General features: G+C 47.5%; 1 protein-coding gene across 1 annotated transcript in view; it reads left to right on the top strand.

Moving 5' to 3' along the window:
- The first annotated feature begins 2,659 nt into the window (after nucleotides 1-2,659).
- Nucleotides 2,660-22,095, top strand: part of PLS3 (plastin 3) — a 55,304-nt gene continuing 35,868 nt past the window's right edge. The window contains exon 1 of the mRNA XM_075053792.1: nucleotides 2,660-2,744. The gene's annotated coding sequence lies outside the window, so the exon portion shown is untranslated. The remainder of the gene's footprint in view (nucleotides 2,745-22,095) is intronic.

Raw genomic sequence — 22,095 nt, forward strand, 5'->3', positions numbered from 1 at the left:
CAGGGGAAGAGTGTGATGAGTCCACCCCCTGAGGAAGATGAAGCAGCAGAAAATAATGTGTGATGAACTGACCATAAACCCCATTCCCTGTCCCCCTGTGCTGCTGGGAGGGTTGGTAGAGAATCCGGGAGTGAAGTTGTGCCCGGGAAGAAGGGAGGGGTGGAGGGAAGGTGTTCTGAGATTTGGTTATATTTCTCATTACCCTACTCTGGTTGATTTGTAATAAATTGAGTTAATTTTCCCCAAGTTGAGTCTGTTTTGCCCATGACAGTAATTGGTGATTGATCTCTCCTGTCCTTATCTCGACCCACAAGCCCTTTGTTATATTTTCTCTCCCTTGTGCAGCTGAGGAGGGGGACTGATAGAACAGCTTTGGTGGGCACCTGGTGTTCAGACAGGGTCAACCCGCTACACTACTATAGCTTAACTTTCTTTGTGCATGAAGACATGGGGAAATCCTAATAAAGAGGCAACTGGTAAATGTTCAATATGTTTAATACTCTGCTCCCTCATTTAGAGAACAAAGAGTTGCCTGTTTCATACTACTGGTTTGGACAAAAGCAGGGCACAGAAACGTGTAATCTGCATTTTCTGAATAGTCAAGATCTACAAAGATGATTTCATGTCTCTAGCTCTTTTATGTTGGCATGCTGGCAAAATCTGAGAAAAAATAATCTAAAGTATATTTTTTTTGCTAAAATTTGCAACCAGAATCAGAAATATTCACAGTTCTGTTGTGTTTGTAATGCAATGTGAAGCATTGGCCTAATCTGAACAGAGGACTACCACCATAGAGCATGAAATTGAACTAATCTTTTAAATCAGTATAAAATTACTACTCCTATCTCCTGAGAGCTAGTCTAATAAACTGATGAATATGTAAGAGTTTCTGACATCCAATGAGAAATCCAACTGTATAAAAAGAATAAAAGGACGAAGGGAAGAGAGTCTAATTCTTCTCAGGAAGCTGCTCCTGCTAATGTGATGAGGAAACTCCCACTGTGAGCCGTGTCACTTCCATCATGTGGGACCACTCTGTGAGACCTTGTCATTTTGTAGCTTTGGAAAATTAACTGCAAAATGAATTTTTCCTGACCTTTTTGACAATGAAATGTGTTTTGCTTTATTCTGTAATGATCGGACTGACAGTCTTTCTGTAAATAATTCATACAAAGCCTCATAACTTGTGACTATGCAATTCAGCTCCAGATATGTGCGCCTGTAACACTGGCAACATAGAGAAATAAATACTCATTACTCATAGTGGATTTCACTGGGCAGTTCTACTTAAATATGTCCTACATTTATTTAATTTTTAAAGAGGAGAGAAAGAATGATCTAATATTGGTGTGCACCTTATCTATTAATAGTTTGTTAGGTAATTGTCGCCTTTCTGCAAGTTTTATTTTTCTGACAGTGGTGGAAAGTAGTTAAACACAAAAAAAATGGGACATGTGCTATTACTTTATACAAGAGCTAGCACCTTGCCTTAATGTTCCTGGTTTATGTCTGAATTTATTACTTTGTGCTGTTCTCACCTCCAGGCACGGGAATGGCTCATCTTTCTGACCTGAAAAGGGTCTTGTGGGCCTGAATGCATATTTGCTTTTGTCCTAAACCCAGAAGAAGGTATTAATACCTGAACCCATGTGTTCGCCTGGTCCTGGTGGAGGTGGCAGCGTCAGGCCGCTGGGGAGTGTGAGGTTCCTCATTTGGGGGAACGGCTGCCCCCTTCTCTGGCCCAGGTCCGCAGTACAGCTCTGGCCCCCCGGCTCCTTCTCTCCGTTCAACCTCCTTCTTCCCACAGCAGGTTTTTGCTTTTTCTTTCTCCGCTCAAGGCCTCTTTTGAAGTAACTTCAGCTCTCCACCACTTCTACGCAAAAGCGTCCCTAAGGCCCTTGGTTTCCCGAGCCCTTCTAGCAATTTTCGGTATAAATGTCTGTGTGGCAAATGTAGAAATTGGGACAGTTATGAGGCCACCTATCCCAAATCGGACAGCCGGAGGCCAGGTGGGGAAAGGCCGTGGCAACGCTCCCTGCCCAGGAGCACAGAGTACAGGGTGCAAGGGCCTAGGGACCCCCACCCCCCCGCTCCTCGTGGCTCTGGGGCAGCCCCTGGCTCCCCCGCGTGGGGAGCTCCCTGCCCGGGGTGCCCACCAGCACCAGCTGCCCGTGGGCGTCCTCAGCGCCAGCCAGCGGGGCTGCTCCTGGGGAGACAAGGGGAGATTGCGAGGGGAGCCCAGAGCTCCTCTGCCTGTGCGGCAGGGCTGAGGGAGCCCGAGCTGCCCATGCACGGGAGAAAGGATGCGGTCTTGCACGGGAGGAGGGACGCAAGCACAGGAGGCGGCTGGGATGCGTGTAGGGAAGAAGGGATGCCTGCTGGAGGGGAGTTGGGTGCCGGGGGAGAACGAGGGATGCTCGCAGGACAGGAGGAATGCCTGCGCGGGAGGTGGGACGCGCGGGGGATGCGGGCAGGGTCAGGCACGGCAGAGCCGCCCGGCGACGGCGGAGACGGGGGCGCGCCCTGGCTGGGGCCGCGGCTCCTCCCCGCCCTGAGTGACTCCGCGCCCGCCTAATCGCCGCGCCGGGACGCCGTGATGTGCAGGCGAGCGGCCCAATCCGGCCGGGGCGGCGGGGCTGGGGCGCGCCGAGCGCGGGCAGCGGGGCTGGGGCACGGCACGGCACGGCACGGCACGGCTCGGCTCGGCTCGGCAGGACGGCTCGCCTCGGCTCGGCGCTCGGGCGGTGAGTGCTCCCGGCAGCTCCTCCAGCGCGGCTCCGACTTGGGGAAAGTCGCCGGCAGTCGCCCCGCCGCCCGGGGGTGCGCCGGCCCGGGCATCCCGGAGCATCCCGCCGGCGGGGCGGGAGGCGCCGACCGGCCCCAGCGGCTCCGCGGGGCCCGGCCCGGCTCTGGCTGCCGCCCGGCTCCGCTGCCGGTCAGGCGTGTCCCCGGGGTGGGGGAGGTCCCGGGACAGTGGGGCGGCGGGACGGGCGCGGAGCCCCCCTCCGCGGAGCCCGGGGCGCATCGGTGCCCGCCGGGACGCGGAGTACGTGTCCGCTGGGCGCGCTCCGGGCGGCCCCTCCAGCCGCCCCGCGGCGATGAAAAGGCGCTCGTCTGATTCATTCCCCTGGAAAACTTCACCCGCGGGCTGAGCCGGGGCGGGCGCGGGAGATACGCTGCCCCGTGGCCGCTGGGAGCGGGTTTGGTGCGGCCGGGCCGGGCCGTGAGCTCCGCCGGGGGATGGAGAGGGGTGCGCGGCGAAAGCCCCGGCTGCTGCGGAACTTCGGGCTTTGTGCGAGTTGGTAGAAGCAGAGCCCGGCTGCAGGGGAGGGGAGGTGCCGCTTCCCGCTGCGGGTTCCCGCAGGGCAGTACCGAAAAGGGGGACTCGGTCTGCGTTTAACTTTAATCTTTTGTGCAGGATAGTGTTCCTAAAAGCAGAAAAAGTGAGGAAATTGGAGCCGACTTCTCATCTAATTGAAGCGGGGTGAAATAAAATGAATTAGTGGGGCAGCTGTGGGGGTTTATTTTTATACATCTCTAATTTGGACTGGGAGAGGAAGTGTCACCCTGCTCCCCCGAACAATGGCTTCTTGTTGGGAGCCTGCAGAGGGAAAGGGAAGAGCACGGAAATTTTCAGGAGGTGAAGCTTTAGACTTGCCTTTGCATAGGAAAGGCTGGGGCACGCTGGCACTGGCTGTAAGTATTCTAATGGATAGCATCAAGCCCCGCTGCTTATAGAGGTAACAAACTCCGCAGGCATGACTGTTCTCCAGTTGTAAGTTTTTAGCTAAGTGGAAATAGCGGCGAGACGTGCGGATGGGAATCTAACCTCCGGTTAATGCTTCCTTGGGACAGGCTGCATGTGTCTGCTCTGTAATAGCATCCATACCTTCAAGCAGGGCATCACTTGAACTCATTTATTTCTTTTCAGGAGAGCTGTTGGTATAGCTCTGAGCAAATGCCATCGAATCAGCCTCCGAGGTTGTTATTGCTGTTACACAATCCCAGTGGAATGCGTGTGCACACGAGAGCTGGGCTTCCTGTTTTTGGTCAGTCTGTAGAAGAGACTATAAAAGATAATAGATATCTCAGATAAATTGCTTTTGCATGAGAACTTGGAGCCATTGTTCAACCAGTAACACTTGTGACTTCTCCAGTAAGCCTGGTAACCTGAGAAGAAAAAACTCCTTTTAATGCTGGGAGACTTGCTCATAGTAACTTTAAAGACAACAGCTGGAACCTGGTTATTAAGACGGAATAGTTAGAGATCAACATATGTTAGTGCTGTGCATAGTGGTGTATAGAAATTCAATCTGTTTCGAAAAGAAGCCTTGTGCAAAGAGGAGCTGCTGGTAGTTTGTCCGTGGAGTGCAGTGTTTTGGGGGGATTAGTGGACACAAGGCGAGTCCCCTGGGTGCAATATTCTGCAGCTGATTTCTGTCCCGGGGTGTTTGATGGCCTTCTGTGGGGTGTGTGCACGCAGAGAACTTAAATTCCAGATCTGCTGGTTTGCATCTGAATAACTCTTTTAAAAAAAGAGGTACGTTATAAAATAATTTACTAAGAAAAATCTTTTTGAAACACTGTTGTTATCACAGCCCGTTAATCTTGCCAAACATTTAACAATTTGAGGATGTTGCTTGGTTGTAACCAAGCTCCTTTGAAGGAATTCTCTGCTTGTGAAAGATGAATTACTCCTTCTTTGTCTGGGTTAAGAGATCATAATGTGATTATTAAACTCAGTTATTCAGTGCTAGATATAAAGAATTATGCTTAACCAGGGTCTTTGTTCTCTTATCAAAGCTAATCTGACCAAGTTTCCCCTCCTATAAAGTAGGCAAACATCTCCCCAGATTAAAGAATGCCCAAAACTCCAGAAACCTATTTACTGGTTTTGGCGAGATTAGCTTCACAGTGGGGAGGGCTTTGGGGACTGACGACTTCATTAGGTATTCGATTGATGGATGCTCGGATTTGGGATAAATGCAGAGGAACTCCTTCCCCTGGGGCTCCTTTACTGATTTCTCTGCTCCAGGTTTCAATTGTTGTGAGATTAAGATGGTGAGTGAAGGAATTGCAGCCTTGTTAAATGGATTTGCCACTGAATTCACTCATGCGGGATCTTCTAGTAACTCTTTCCTGTGTTTACTTGGCTGTCTAGTGCAGCAGCTTAACTGGCTTTGGAGAAGTGGAAATACAACAGTTTGGACTTGAAGGAAGCAAATGAGAATGCTATGCAATGATTGATTGAAAAGGGTGTGAGGGACAGTAATTCAGTAATTTTGCATAAGCAGCTGCCAGTGATCTAAGTGGTCCAAGTGCCTTGTGAGTAGCTTTATAGGTAAACTTCATGTTGGAAGTACTGTCTGTGTCTTTTGTGTAGTAAAACTGCAAGTGCTCCACTTCTTGGAGCATCAGTGCAGGAGTTGCATTTTTGCTAATGTGTATAGTGTAATGCCTTGGGAGAAGAGAAATGCTGTTCTTTTTACGTGATTGGCAGTGACTTTAGGAAAGGTGTACCCATAATCTTTCTATATAGATATTTTAATCCAATTCCTTATCAAAGTAGATAGTAGTGATCAGTAGTAAGTACACCTCATCACTTACAAGAGCTTAATTTAGCACTTGAGGTTGTCTTGGTGGTGATATTTCAGGTGGTAATAGTTTATTTGATGATGTTCCCCAAGTACACCCTACCTGTGTTCTTGGTAACCTATGTTACATAGCATTAAATGATAGGTGGAGAAACACAATGAGGCTGTGTTTTTAGCAAAACCAAAGACTGAGTGAGTTCTGCTTTATAGCAAATTTTTCAGGTTTGGTTGGTTGTTGTTGTTTTGGTTTGTGGGTTTTTTTTTAAGTTACAATGTTTTGCATCTCCTTCCTTCTTAAAATGCTGAGTGCTGTAGACCAGAATCCTCTGGGGACATTTGTCCCTCTTTAGATATGGGCCTGTTAACTTGATTTTCTTGCATGTGAACTGCCTGTGGCAGAGGAAGTGACGGTAAAGCAGCGTCTGGCCTGTTTGCATTATTCCGGCATGGGTTTTGTATAGATCCAGTGGTGCCCTGCAAAGCAAAGTCCCAGCTTGCTAATGGTGTTGACAATGGTGGCTCTCGACCTGCCATGTTGGGAGGCAGGTTAACCCTGTGCTGGGACATGGTGATGCTTCTGATCAAGAAGAGGGTTAGAAGGCAAATGTGGAGAAGGAAGGACAGAGATCTCACCTGCTATGGTGTTGCTTTGCAGTTTGCAGAGATTTGGACAGGTGAAATTTATGTTGCTACAACTTGGTTTTTATCTGTGTGCCACAGAGTAGCAATAAACAGCAAAAGAAACATGGTTTAAGTTGGTGTTTTGTTCAGGCTTTGAATATTATCTTTGCCTCCCTGTATGTTAAAGCAGTAATTCAGCACAGTAAAGCAGATTCTCCTCTCTGAGGGACAGCTGTTTAACATTTGACTGACAAGCTATTGACCTGCATGGTGCAATAACAGATATTAATTTTTAACTTTTTTTTTTACTACTGAGTTCCTTGTCATATTGGGAATAGCCACAATATGATAAGTTAATAAATATTAACTAATTACTGACTGTCGCATACTCAACACTTTTTGAACGAAGTACTATTGTGTATTAAGTATTCTGTGTATCTTTTTGGACACTGAGCTCATGCAGTAACTGAAAATTGCCAATTACACTAAAAAAGCCAAACATGAATCCAGAAACTTCTACCACCAGATCTCTGTGAAAAGTAAAGTTAGATATTGAATTTAAAAAGTTTACCAAATAACCTTAATGCATATGCAGAGCAAAGCATTCCTGAATATTTTTCCATTTCAAGTATGTTGCAAAACTGAGACCAACCTTTCTAATGAGGGTGATGCAAGGTTGTATTAAATCAGTATTTGTTGGGTTACTCTAATGAATGTCACACTATCACCTTTCTCTTTCCTATCCATGGTACCCAAACCCTTCGATAGGCATCTGTTGACATCTTTGCATGTACATTCCTGTTGGCACTTTGGGAACTGGATTATTGCACAAGCAGCAGCAGCTGCATCTACGGTGAGTAGGTCTTGGCTGAGCTCTGCCTGCAGTGCTGCTGGTGGAGGGGTGCATGGAAGGACTGTTTCCCCTCTGACCATCCCAGAGCGGGCTCTTAACACAGAATCAGCTTTCCCTGCTTGCACCATTAAAGCCCTTTTCCAGCCCAGAGGTACCTGCTACTCTTGCTGCTGGTAGATGAGTAGGTTGGAAGGGTGAGAGGTGTGATCTCTTGGTTGAAGGCAGTTGGGTGATGGTCTAACATCTGAGCTCTGGGTGATATGGCTGGGAGAAATGGTGCTAACCGGCCGTCCTGGAGGTCCTCTGAGCAGCAGCAGCTCAGCTGACAGTGACTGGGTGGCTGTAATTGCTTTCAGCCATGTAACTGCTGCCCATGAATGCGCTGTTGTTGTGTCCCCTGCTCCACATGCTCGGGTTTGGGTGTTTATATGGGTGTACTGCCTCTCTTGGATTTATTGGATGGCAGGGAATTAAAAGTAGGTATCCCCAGCGTGGTCTGTGCTGGGAGTGGGTGTGGGGCGGGTGGTACTTGGACACAGCAGCATGTAGTACAGCTTCAGTCTTAGCTGTAGCTGCCTACATTGTGCTCTTCAATGCTGGAGCTGTAGGTGACAGGTCAGGCTTGTCCTGTCCATCCTCACTAGTCTTTCCTGCCCTAGATGTTCTTCCTGCCTCTAGGTCAGGTTTTTCTGAAGAGGAGACTTCAATAACAACTCTCCATCATGTTCTGTGCTGTGAGATTCACTTGGGATGCTGCAGTGTGGCCTGTGAGAAGGCCTGTGCAGATCCCTTTCCCGAGTGAAGGGCTAGGTTAGGTGTAGATCTCCTCTGCTTTAGCAGCAAGTGACATGCGCCTGGCTGGGTGGCACTGCCACACTGTGCCATCAGCTTGGGGACAGGGAATCCCAGCTGTCAGAAATCCTCCTGCCCCGTCTCACTGTGCTGCAGCCCCCAGCCCACCCAGTCTCCCTTGGCACATCGCACCAGCACACCTCCCGGGGTGAGTGTGCTGCGGCACTGAATACGTGCTGCCTCTGGAGGGTGATGGATGTCCACCCTTTTAACTGGTGATTTAAGAGATGATCTGATTACAGCCAAAAGATGGGACTCATGAGTGTTTGTGGCTGCAGAGCCCAACCCTGGACAGCAGGCGCTGTGTTGGAGATTTCAGGTATTTGAGGTGACCCTCTGTGATAAGGTGTTGGTGTACCCCCTGTGGTCTGCCAGCCACGTAAAGAGCAACCAGGTTTGTACCGGCTGAGCGAGAAAACGTGATGAATTGATGGAGCTGGGAGATGGAAGTCTCCATGTAAGAGAGTGGGGTGGGAGGAGAGGATAGGCCAATCTGCCCTCTGCTAATACCACGCTGTTTGATCCAGAGGTGGTGGCATTGGAGGTAATCGAGCTCTTCCCTGCGGCAGGCACGTCTGACGTCAGTGCTGCTAGCAGGCAGCTGCCCTGGCAGCGGGACTGCCTGCTTGGCCTGGTCCACCCTCTTCTGGCAGGTCCGTTCCCATCAGAGGGGTGTGGACCGCCCTGGACAGGGTGCTGAGCTGTGGTGGCCAGTGCCATGCGTGGCCAATGCGCTCGGTCACTGTGGCATCTGCCAGTCTCCTGGGAATCTGTAATCTGTTGGCTTTTTTGGTAATAGATTAAAAATGCTGAGAATGACAAGCAAGTCCTGTCTGGCCTGCTTGGAAGAATTACATCCTGTGTGCTCCTCTAACAGCTAGTGTTTCACGTCTGGGTTTTGTGGGTTAATGCTTGGGCTACTCAAAGCTAGTTTTGTCACTGGGCTTGTGAGTGGCGTGATGATGAAGAGGTAGCCTCCATGTCCCCAGAAGGGTTGCTATTAGCAGAGGCAGAGCTATTGAGAGCCATTCTTTCCCTTTTGCCCTGTTAGTTTATCTCTGCCTTTCAGCAGCTGTGAGCCATGAGGGTGACCGCTGCCTGTGGAAATGCAGCATCACAGGCAGGTGGGCTGCTTGCCTTGGGTCCCCTTCCTTGTGTCACCCTGTGCCGGCTGGTCTGTGCTTTCCAGTGCCCTGTGCTGCAGGGTGATGTGCGCGTTCCTGGGGGTGTATTGGCTCCTCCTGCAACATCCAGACTGTCCCCACGGGGCACGGTGGCCTGTGCACTACTGACATTTGGGACTCAGTATGGAAGAAATAAAATAATTATTGGTTTGACATGCATCTGAGGATGTGGGGAGGAGGACAACTGTCTGAAATGGGAAGCTCTGGTTAGGACTGCTGCCGATTGCTCATGTCAATCCATATGGGCCATATGCTTCTAACCAGTCTCCTTGTCTCATTTCCTCCTCTGAAATGCTTACAGCTGTTTTTCCTGCCTCTTCAGTAGGTTTTTTGTTCTTGTAAAAAGAGTGACAGCTCACAGATATTGCTGAGAGTCCCCACTGCATAGCTGGGAAGAGAGACTATTACTGTGATCTTCAAGAGAAGATAAGGTGTAGTGTGTCTGCAGGAGGCCTAATTTCTGATGTTTTGAAGTAAGCTTTTTTGTTTTTTCTTTATAAAGCTGAAAATAGTTTGCTGTCTCATTCACTGTTTCCCCATCACATACTGCCCTTAGTGATGGAAGTAAAAGAGCAGGTAGTTGGTGCTGTCACTTATGGGTGGAACAAGGAAGGAAAAAGTGATGTTGCCCATGAACGTATTATCTAGTGTTAAGAGGTGTTCAGCATTCAGTCTTGCTGCTATGCTTATAAAATCTGGGTTGAACTTCACAGTGTTGCTTAGGTGTTGGCTTTTTTTCTAAGAAGTCCATGACCAAAATGATAGCAGTGCTTGAGGTTCATCATTGCTGGTCCTCCACTTAGCTCGGTGTACAATCTCTTCTGTTCTGCCCTTTTTGCATTCTGCCAAGAGAAGTAATTACAGACTTCCGTAGTGGGGTTAATAATCCAGTCCTGATAAGATGAAAAAGGAGCTCTAGAGATGCTGATGCCTATGTAAGTGTTTCACAGTTTATGGATGGATGGATGTTAAAGAGGCATCTGAAGACAGTGAGAGAAGCTTTATGTACCCTCTTTTAGGCTGATGACCTGTGTAGTGCAAGAAAATTGGAGTTAATATGGCAAAGTAAATGGCTGTGTTGAGTTGGCTTGAATGCCAAGTTGAGACAGTGCCTGTACCAAATAAAACCTAGTGGTATGTTTATGTAGGAAGTCTGTGTGATCTTGGGTTCATTTAGGTTCTGATAGCATATAGAACATCTCTGCTTTTAGTGGGTTGGTTGCCTGTTGGCCATAAACCCTAAATAAGCAAAACTTCTCTTATTTTCCAATCCTCAGGTTGCTTTGGTGGCTCTGCTTTGCCTTTTTTGCAGTCCCAACATCACAAAACAACAAGGCATCCCAACAGCTGTTGTATTGGAGTTTGAGATAGGAAACTTTCCTGTATAGGATCCCAGTGGTATGTCCATGGCTGGTAACCATTTTCCTGCTTCATCTTCCCAAGGGTCTCAGTGCTGTGCAGGGAGCCACAGGTTGGCCCTTCCTCCTGTACAAAGTATAGTGGGGTTGCACTTAGCCCATGTTATAAATGATACTTTATAAACTGCTGTAGGAAATAGAAAAGAAAGTCATTCTGATTTGTGTTCTTTTAGAGCCCTGTTCTTTATACCAAAATACACAGGATAAGTCTGGCCCTTCCCTCTATTCACTTTTCATACCCTCCTTTGTTTTTAAATTTATGTATCTTTTTATTCTAAATTCCTCCCATCCCCAAAATAGAACAGACATCAGCCTGCAAGCAAAGGTTGCCAGACATTGGTCTTGTGGATTATAGTGGCTTTTTGGCCTGGTTGGAGACTGAGCCCCACCCTATGTAGGCTTGGAGTAAAAATAGCCTTTCTTTTCAGCAGACTGAAAACTGTACACAACATGTTCACGTCTTGGTTTCTGGGGCGCTAGCAGCCACAGGAAGCCCTTCAGCTATAAAATACCTCAGAAAATCTGTTTGCTGCTAATTCATCCAAAAGTACTAAGGTGACCAGCGTTGGGGAGGTGTACAGCCAAGTGTCTGACTGCCGGCCATGTAGTTATAGTAGATATTAAGTGAAGTTTTAGCCATGCTTTTTGCAGGACCTGAAAGAGTTGAAAACTGTAGACCACAGGCTCTGTAGTCCAGTAGCCTGGAAAGAGCCCCTGGTCCATCCTTGTTAGTGGAGAGAGTCAGCTGGGTGGGATGAAAAGATGAATGGATGCTGTATCGCTGAGCCTTAGGGGCAGGAAGCAGTCAAGGCCTTTTTTGATTCCTTAAATGCCTATCTTGGCGTAGGGAGTTGTTAAGAAAACACTGGCAGAAGCTCTTATGCTTCATTACCTGTGATGGTAACATCTTAGTGTGATAGCAAGGTGTCTCATGGGTGGCAGGAGGACCCTGAGGCTCTGCTCTCTTGGGGGAGCGTTTAGGGGTTGAAGAGGTTCCTGGATGGGGAGGTGCTTTTGTGGAGGAAGGTCCGGCAGACTCGCAGGTCACTAGCTCTAGGAAAGAAGGAAGGACAGAGCTCTGGCCAGCTGAAGATGAAGGCAAGTGCTTCCTACAACTGCTCTGCTACCTGGTTCTATGAGCTTGGCAGGGAGTTGGGTGGGAAAGGGCATGTGTGCTGCTCCGATCATAGAATCGTTTAGGTTGGAAAAGACCTTTAAGATCATCGAGTCCGACCGTCAACCATGCCTACTAAACCATGTCCCGAAGTGCCTTGTCTACGTGCTTTTTGAATACCTCCAAGGAATGGTAACTCAACCACTTGCCTGGGCAGCCTGTTCCAATGCCTGACAAAATGGCATTGAGGCCTGATGGCTGAAGGCCATGCATTCAAGGGAAGATAGCAATCCTGGCCTAAAAACACAGCCTTTTATCTTTTTGCCTTCTTGTTGACCAGTGTTTTGATGCCCAGCAAGAACAGCAACATTTTGGGTCTGCACTAGGCATTAGCCTGCCTGTTTAAGTATGTCCCAGCTCAAGTGCTGTGGGGAAGTATGAGGGCCAGGAGACTGCTCCTGCCCCACAACCTTCAGCTCAGTCCTGTCTGTCCAGGCTTGAGCTGCACGCTCCTCCCTCTTCTTATAAAACAGAAAAACACATTAAGGGCAAGAGGTTGACCAGTATCTGGTGTGGTGATCTCATTCCCCCACTGCTTATTGGAAAAGCCAAGCCAAGTGTTTGGCCATGGGATAGCAGAAGGGAAGAGCTGAGTGTCTCCTTGCTCTGGGCATCTGTTCTCTGCCTCGTGAACCTCAGCTGTTGACTTCTTGCATTGTTTAATTTGTTTTCCACTGTCCTTGGCCATGCTTGTGTGAGGCAGCAAGTTGTTTTACAGGGTGGTAGCAAATGCCAACTACTTGCAGGCTCCTGCCCACTCTGCAGGGAAAGGCAGCACGCGGCTCATCTGGGCTGTGGAGGCAGGCAGTGGTACCTCGCAACTGCAGCCTCCAGCTTAGCCATAAGCCTCTACAGTTGTTTAGGGCTGGGGTGGGAATAAATGAGCAGGGGAGTGCGATGGGAGGAGGGCAGGGAGACTCTGCCCCGTTGCCTGTTCCACGATTCTTCGTGACTAGCATGCTCTTGTGGGCCTGGAATGGCTTATTTTACCTTGTTGATCAAATGTCTCTCTGAAATGCCTTTTTCTCTTCAGTTTTTGTAGCCTCCGCCTTGACCTCTTCTGTTTCTGTTTCTTCTATTCTAGACTAGACTGTAAAAAAAAATAAAATAAAATTTAAAAATGTGAAATAACTGTCTCTCATAAAACCTGTGTAAACAGTCATGAAACTGGCTGTAGAAGGACACTAGAAGTATTTTGTTTCTCCCAAAGGCTAGGGACAGGGCCTTCAGCCTTTATTTAACTCGGTTGCATATTTTTACTCTAGCTGTGAGTCAAGGGGCTATTTGTTCATATCTCAATTTCTTAAAGTGGAAAAACTGACTCCTGCAGTTATGTCTTTATTACAGACATTTTTTTTGCTAGAGGAAACTGAATTTTTCTTGAAAAAACTGCTAGCTAGGCTGCTTTTTAAAATTGTGCAAATACAGGAACTTAAGGCAATGTGAACTGTTGCCCATTGCAGGGTCAGGTCAAGACAAGGAAAAACCTGCAAAACACCAATTTGGGAAAAAGCATAAAGAAGAAAATCTGATACTCTGGGAGACGACAGGCTGAATAACATCAGAAGAGCTGCTGTCCTGTATCAGTGTTTCTAATATCAGGTGCTGAAAGAGACTGTGTTTTGGGGAGATGCTGTGCTTTGCAGGAGGTATCAGTGACTGCTGGTGCAGTAGCTGGAGAGGGCTCACCTCTGGCGTGCAGTAGGTAATCCTGCCCCTGACCTGGGTCTTGTTAGTGCAGCTTCTGCCAGAGTTTTATTTGCTAAAGCTGCTTCTGTTGCCTTGGCTCCAGATGATGGGAAGACTGTCTTGCTAGAGAAAAAAAATATGAATTAATTGCAGAGCTCTATGGACATCCTCTTGGATTCCTACTGAAATTGTTGTGCCTCGTTGAGGAGGTGGGAAATGAAGTTTAAGAAAAATCCCCTTTGTTCTCCCTCATCTCCCTCCTGATCATATGAAGATCAGTATATGAAAAGTATTTTGGTACTAGAAGGAAAATAGGAAGGCATGTGATTCTGCACTCAATTTATATATATGGGACTGATTTTTTTGCCAATATGTTAGGGATTAAATTAGGGCTCTCCAGAGCAAAATGCACAGGATATTTAAAATACAGCTTGAAGACCTTGGATAACAGAAGCTTGTACCATCTCTGGATTAGATGGAAGGTGATGTGCAGTGGGTAGTTATTGAAACAAGGTCACACAGTCATCTGTGTGCCATTCACATGTTCTTCCTTGCCTGTTGTGTTGGAATCTGAAAACTGTAGCTAAAGTCCTGCTTTTCTATACGCTCTTACCCTCAAAGTATCTCTGCAGTTTGGCACCACAGGAGCAGACCGGATGAGCAAAGTATGATCCTGCTTCTGGATGCTGGAAGTACCACGTAACAATCTGCATTGTTAGTGCCAGAAATAGTGGCTATGGGTGATGCAGTTTGTGTTAACACAGAGTAGTGAGATGAGCGTTTTTGCTTCATGAGACCATCCCACTTCTGATGTACCCGTTAGCTTCCAACAGAAACTGGAGACTGGAGCACTTTGGGTTACCATATTTGTAGCAATGTGTGTGTCTCTTCCTAAATTTGATCAGGTCTTGTTTTGTTGTGTTTTTTTTTTAATGTTTGTATTGATCTTTGCCCCAGCAATGTTGCTAGTGTATGTGGTACTGTCCCAGCCCGGGCTGCAGAAGCCCATGGTGCCAGAACTTCTGCTCAATGGGCTGCGCTCAGAATAACAGCGGAGGAGGATTGCTAATCTGCTTCTCCCACTGTCTCTCCAATGCTGCAAGGTAGAAGAGTGTATTGCTCTACTTTCACAAACAATAGGACTGAGCTTGCTGCCTTTGTCTCTGCCCTCCTGGGAAGGACGGGGATGGTGGATAAGGTCCCATGCATTTTCACAGTCGCTGTCCCCATTTTTCTGGGAGAGCTCACTGTAGCCCTTCCTGGCAGGCAAAACTGCTGGGCGAGCACCAAAGTTCTCTGTGTGTCCAGAACAGTGCTAACTAAGTGGAAACTTGAATTCAAGTTACCCATCCCTGTAATTGGCATTCGTATTTTGTGAAGCAGTGCTTCAGCTTGCTAAACAACGTCTGAAAGATCATAAATCCTGGGTCCTTGTTTACGCTGCCATTGCAATCTTGTGTTCCTTCCTGCTAATCAGCTGGGAAGGGTCTGTGGAGCGTTGTTTGGGTTTGGAGCAGGACTGTGGTTTTTAGATTCCAGGATGCTGAGTCTCGTCCCAGGGACAGGCTTGGATGCTCTCCTGCCTTGGAGCCTCTGCAGCAGGACGCTAATGAGCAGGCTGATACTCCAGACTGTAGCTGTTTATCTTGGGTTAAAATGGTATTTGCCTTCTGCTATAACTGCTGAGCAGCTGCAGTGCTGCGGTGGTATATGCATATATATATATATTCCACTATAAATCCTGTAGTTAAATATTTCCTTGACCCAGCATAGAACAAGGTGCTTGTCTCCAGCTGGTCACAGAAATAAAGGAAGTGAGTTCTGAAACAATATTGCAATTAAGCTTTTTCTTCCTGAATTCTGCACAAAATGTTTTGCCTCCAAGAATGGATTGTGAGGACTTTTATTTTAGGGAATATATAGGGTGTTGTAGGTGTATGTAAAGTTATCCTGTTATGATTGGTATTGTGCAGACAAGAAGGGAGAAGGTTGGCCCCTGCTTTTAAGAACTGTTTCTGAGATAGCAACACTTTGAAGGAAGTCAATAGAGAGCACATGGAAATACATTTAGAAATGCATTCATGTTTCTCAGTGCTCCTGGAAGTAATAAGCAATTTTCTGAAATCCTCACTTAGATAGAATTCACCTTTCCATAAGTAGAGGGGGGGAACTGGGCCTTCTGAAAACTGAAAATATTTTGAGTAAGTGGCCTTAATGACTGACCTAAACTTTAGCCTGTTGCTTTCTGCACTGTTTGGCTGAGGTCAGGACTAAGCTTTCCTTGGGGACGTGGATGGGAGGTTCCAGTGCAATCCTGCCCCTGCCCTTCTGTTGCCCACTCCTTTGTAACATTCTTGTTGATCTAATTTCCAGCTGGGCTGTTGCCACTGTTTTATATAAACCAAATGCTCAAGCAAAGGCAGCACAGTCAGACTTCGTGTTGAAAACTTGAAAAACTTACATTGCTTCTGCCCAGCTAAGAAGCTCTTGGAAGTTACCGTAGCTCTCCTGGACCGATGGTTATGGCAGTGCCCAGCCAACTTTAGTTAGATCCATCGCTAATGGCAAGACCTTTTATGCCTTCCTCCCTGCCTCCCCCTTCTCTAAGGGGTATATACCCCTTTTCTGGGTTATATAGGTTTGTTTTAGTCAGTCCCTTTGCTCCCTGTCTTCTGAAGGCCTATATAAAGAGGTCTTGGAAAGCTGTGAAATGGAGTAAGATTCTGCCCTGTACTAATGGCCTTGAAACCCCCTGTTATGCAAGAGCCTTTACAACCAGTACCAGTCAATAATTCACTTTAGCAATTAAGGCTTTGTGCAGCTGGTTGATATCAACTTGGCAAATAGCAAGGTATTGCATTTGCTTTTAGTGCATTGCCCTTTCACGTGTAACACTCATAGCTAATATTCTTGATCAGCATTTGGACCTCTTTAGCGTAATCCATGTTGTACCTTGTGGTGTTATTACTGCCAGATATAGATCTTCCCCTCCAACCTGAGCTGTAAAGTTGCTTTGTGCCTTCTATCAATTGGCATGTCTTGCTTAGTCTTGGCTTTATGTAGGATGTGTAGATTTTTTTTTTTTCATTTGGAAGGATGGGGGGGGATGTTAATTCATAAAGCATTAAACTCAGCAGCAGCAACAGACTTGGGAGTATAAGACATCTGCAGTCAAAGCAAAGACTGGGTTCACAGCATAGAGATCAGTCTGCTACTAGTAGCTGTTTTTTTATGGTCCGGAAAGTGTGAGACAGCTTACTAATTAACAATGTAATGAGCTGTACGGTGAAGATTGCAGTCTGGGGACGTGAAGGCTATGGGTGACAACTTGCAGTGTATGTGTGAGTGGTAATCCAGCTCTACTTCACCTTTCCACACATCTGAAAAGGGTGCGGTAGTCATGGGAGCCCCTGAAGTTATCCTCTCCAGCAGGTCCATCCTACAGAAGATTTTCTGTTGGGATCTGAGACAAAAAGAGCAGTTGGGGGGGAAGCCAACAAAAGCAGGCACAAGCTAAATACCAGGAAAAGCTTCAAGGTCCCTTGAGATGAGATTCTGAACTAGTTCAACACAGCTGAATTTGTAGGCCCACTTGCACAACATGATGCAAAATCTTCTACCTCCAGCATCTGGCAGGATGTCCAGATGAGATACCAGTGACTCCTTAAAGATCCTCTTAGGCAGGGCTGGGCGTATGGGCTGCTGCCCAGGTTGGTCTGTGACTGTAACAGCTTCGCCTTGACTCCCCAGCACCGAAACCTTTTTGATAGTAGGTCAGCCGCAGATGAGTTGTGTGGGACTGAAGAGCCACCCAGTGGTAGTCTCCCACAGCCTCCCCACCAGCCAGGAGCGGTTTGCAGCAGACTGGTCTGGACAGTGAGTGGTCAACAGTTGGCTGAATGTCTGTTTGCTGGTCGGAGCAGGCTGTAACTGCAATGGTATAACCTCTTCTTGTGTACGGGTGAAAGATACTAAGCAGTCCCTGACCTCTGGTTCTACATAATTGCCAGTCTTGCTACAATCCATGGATTATTTTCCGAGCCACATCCTTTTTGCTGTTGTAATCTTATTTTGAAGATTACACCAATTTTATTAGTAATTTAATAGGCTGCTTCTGTAGGCAAGTCGCTGGTGGTGCTTGGCATTAGAGAGAGCTCTTGTTTGCTGTTGACTTTTTATATCAAAATGAGCTATGGTGCTTGGCTCTGGTAGCAGTATTTATGTTTTAGTATTTGGAAAGTGAGTCTTCTCAGGGGAAAAGTCCAGCTCAAGTAGCTGAAAACTTTCCAAAGCTGTTGCTGCTGCTCAGGCTGCAGAGTATTTATCATTGACAGAAAGTGAAAAGGCTTATGATGGACTTGTATGAAAATATGAACCTCTTGTTCACAAATCTATACTGTCATCTATATTGTACAATCTGCAGTTAAAATTGTTTTTTGGTGTCTCTTAAAACTTTCTTTTTTTGCTTGTCAAAAGACCTTAGTACAATGAACTACATTCCTATTAAATTGCAGCTTTTGCAAATTAACCTGAAGTTTATTCCATGAGGTTGCAGTTCCCATGAATGCTTTATATGTCTCAATTGTAAATGTGTATAAACTTGATGTTGCCAGAAAATGGATCAGAACAGCTTCCCTGTTCAGAAATCTTGGGCAAACAGTCACTTGTGTTCTGCAATAGTGCAATTCTAGTATAAAACACTGTTTCCTAGAGTAGTGTCTTAAGGTGGGTAGTTGTGTAGAGTATCTTCTCCAGGTGAGCAGAGGATTGCCTAAGCCATGTCAAGTAGTAGCTTGGGTGATGGGCAGACCTGACAGGTGAGGTAAAAGACGGAAAAGTATGTTTGTGCCTGCAAGACCTTTCTACCAGACCTAGTACCACCCTTCCTCCAGTGGCCTGGTCTGTGGTGTGGCTGAGCTGGTCTAACTGGGGTGCTATGCAAGGGTCCCTCTCTGCTCTGCCCCTCCTTCCCTGTGCCGATGTCCATTTGACCCCACAGTGAGCTGGGATGGAGGGACTGAAATGCTGAGGAGGTGGAGGGGGACAGAGTGGCCTTTGGATGGCAGCCTGCAGTGATGTCTGCCCTACTTGGGTGCAGTTTTACTGTATGTCCAGGTCAGCTCCTCTCTGCATGCTTTGGTCTTCATCAGCCTTCACCTCACGCTGTTGTAATCACCCAAAGAAAAGTGTTTTCTTTGGGGCGTGATAGGTGCAAGGTGCACCTCATGGTGAGTTAGGTGGAGCTGCAAAACTGGCTTAAAAATATTCTCTGCTCCAAGTTCCTTCCAGCGACCTCTGTTTTGGCTCAAAGAAGACATAGCAGAAAGGATGGGAAAGAGCCTCAGAACTAGCTGTGCCCTGGTCAGGCCTGAGACCTGCCTGCGGGACTGACCAGAGCAAACCCCAACGGTACCACAAACCCCTGCAGCTTTTTCGGTGCTGGCTTCTGCCCTGGGAAGTGCAGCAGATCTGGCAACTGCTTTTCCAGTGAAAGTGCAGAAAGGGTTCCCAGGTCATCTTTAGTTTCTTTCCCCTTACAAAAAAATCCCACCCAACCCTAGACTCCCCATTGCCTATGATCTCAAGGGAATAACTTGTCCATTTTTTTTTTCCATGTATCCCCTCTCCACACCCACCTTTTGTGTCTTTTGAATTTAATAAAGTGGGTGACTCAGTACTAAATATAAAGCCTGCTTCCGGCATCATCTGCCTGTGGCTCATTTCCTGGAGCTGACATCAGTGGAGCCTCTGATTTCCTTATGAAATAGTGAGACATGAGATATCCTTTGCACAATGTTCTGGGCATACTTGCTGACTTCTTTGGTGACTGCACAGCTCCCTGCTCTAAGCTGTGAATAACTAGTCAGTTAATTACTAAGATGAGCGCTGTTGGAACACAGGATAAATCGGGCGAGTCCTCAGATATGTTTTGCACTACAAAATCGTACTCTAGTTTGCAAGTGTTTTTTAAATAAAGACTAACTTTCAGTCCCTACTGCATATGCAAGTTTTTTTATTAAATAAGCATGAGCCTGACTAATGTCTTGCTTTCTTCCTGATGACAGGCTCGCTGACTGAGCAGCTCAGGAAGCTTTTAGGGGGGAATGTAGCAAAGACAGATCCTTTTTTCTTTAAAAAGACTGATAAATTGAGGAGTTAAGGTCAAATGCTTGCTCCTCAGTTGTCAAATCCTTCCATACCTGTTTACATTGATGGAGTGTTCTCTACAGTTGGTTGCAACTGAAGGTGAAGGCAATAAGCACATAAAACCTCAATTTGTATTAAGAAGCACAGGGGAGAGTGCTTCTGTCCACCTGTGCATAATTTCATTAAAATCCTTATCTTTAAAAGAGAATGTGGACAGAACTGGAGGAGGGGAGCATCTGGCCCATGGTAAATGGTCACTGATCCCAGTCCAAAATGGGATGGCAGCTGGCCACTCAGCTTTGCTCTCTAAAGACCTCGCTCAAAGCTTGGGGGCTGTCCTTGTGTCCCTTCCCCCCTCCCCCCTCCTTTTTTTTTTTTTTTTTTTTTTTTTTTCCCCTGAAGGAAAGGGGATGCTTCTGAAAATGCTTGATATGCAGCACCAGAGCAGGCAGGGCCAGGCAGAGGCAGGAGCCACCTCTGCCACTCCTGGAGGCCCACTGAGGTCTGCTGATACTCTGGGATCTCCTGAGGCTGGTGTGGCCCAGCCCTCTGGCCATGCGGGTTTCTCTAGCATGGAGATGCTGGAGGGGGCCAGCATCCCCTACACCCCCTTGGCTGGATAACAGTGGAGCTGGCTATATCCCAGCAAACAGCTTTTTTAGGCAGGAGCTAGAGGTGCCTGCAGGCAAAACCCTTCCCAAAAATCACTAGGGCTGGTGTAGCATGCCCAGGGACTTGTGTTTTGCCATGGGTTTCCTTAGTTGTCTTGTACAGCTTCCAATATTAGCATGGCATCTCTTGGCATTGCTAACTAGGGGTGGAATACTACTTCTGGAGTGGGCAGGAAAGCCTGGTGTCCAGGAGCTGGTGGTCGTCCTCTGCTGGGCAGTGGGACTCACTGGGGAGAGCAGTGGGGCTGCACAGGACACTATAGCTACAGGCCAGCAAGTTGGATGTGCTCCCTTCCTCCCTCAGAGCTTTGCCAGAGGGTCTATTCTTGAGGGCTAGAGGTGAGAGAGGACAAGATGACTCCTGGATTTACCCTCTGTTCCCTCTTCACCTAGAAGGCAATGGCTGCTACTCCCACAGCTGTTGTTGAGTAACCTCTGGAGGGCAAATACCTATTAGTGGCCTCCCAGTGAAACTTGGCAGCTGGAGCTGGGGAGGAGATGCATCCTTGCACAATGATGCACTGGAGGGATCCTGTCGGTGCTGCAAGTCCTCCTTGTGTGTAAACCTCCATCCTGACGCTCTGTGCAGGGAAGCAGACATGTCACCTGAGCAGAGTAACTTCTGAGCATCTCCAGCATCTTGTGCTTCCCTAAAAGGCTTTCTTAAAGAGGGAGGAAGAGGAAGATACGCTGGTATACTGGCTTGACCGTAAAACTTGCTATTTTGGAAGAGTGTGGGGAGCGGTGTGTGACCAGCTGTGCTGGAGGAAGTGGGCTGGGAGTGCCCAGGCTGCTGTGCATCCACTGCCTGCCTTCACCGCGCCCCGGCACGGCGAGTCTCGGGGCATGACGCGGAGATGAGTGGTGCTGGCACTGCCGAAGTGCTATTTTAGGTTTGAGTGTAATTGCAGGCTGGACTGACAGGACTGGATTTGGAGTATTCGGAGAGCAGAGTGCTCTTAAAACTGTGGAAAAACTGGCTACCGCTGATCCTTTGCAAATGTGGAAGACGGGTATTTCACATGCACTGTGTGTGCATCAGTTAAACTTCTCCTCGCGGTGGAGCCACTGAGGATCTGTGTTGAGTGACTACAGTGGGTAGCAATGCCCTTTCCCATCCTGGGAGAGAGAACGGTAATAGCTGTTAGCCCTGTAGGATGCATTACACTTACCTGACAAAAGGTGAGTAAGTAGACGTTTGAAGATGCACGGGCTGGTGGCTTTTAGGTGTCTGCCTCTGCAGTGTGAATCTGCTACCTGCACACCTGCAGGTGCTACTTTTCTATCCCAGCAACACAGATGCCAGAGACAAGGAGAGGAGTTTTTTCGTTTCCCTCCCAAAAGCAGACATTGCTCCTGCAAGGGCTCTGCTGTTGATAGAAGTCACAACCTATTTTGAGAGCTGGGCTTTGGCACACTGTCCCCAGGACCTGCCAAGCCTCAAAGCCTCAGCACTTCCTAAACCTTACAGGATGAATTTATGCTCACATGTAGAGTGAAAAGTGGAGGGACTAAACTTCCTGGAATAAGTTTCTTCAATATGGTTGCATGTTTGCCCCAAGAATTTGTGGGCTGGACACAGTCACTGGTTTGGATCAGAGCAGCCAGATGGGCTCCTTGCACCCAGGGGCTGATGCAATGCTGAAGCTGGTTGCTGATGCAAGTTGGAGCAAAGTCAAAGTTGCTCTCCCCTAAACCCCGTCTAATGTGCAGGTAACCTGATCTCAGTGGAGTGCAAAAGTGTTTTTCAAGCCAACTTCTTTCCTTTTAAGTTGCAGCTGCAGTCCTGGGCATAAAACCCTCTATTTTGGTTTCCATTATATTTACCATCCTGAGGAAGCAGGCAGGTTGTGGGTTTGGGGTTGGGTTTTTTTTGTTTTGTTTTGTTTTTT

Source organism: Buteo buteo, chromosome 22 (assembly GCF_964188355.1).
Source record: "Buteo buteo chromosome 22, bButBut1.hap1.1, whole genome shotgun sequence".
NCBI classification, from domain to species: Eukaryota; Metazoa; Chordata; class Aves; order Accipitriformes; family Accipitridae; genus Buteo; species Buteo buteo.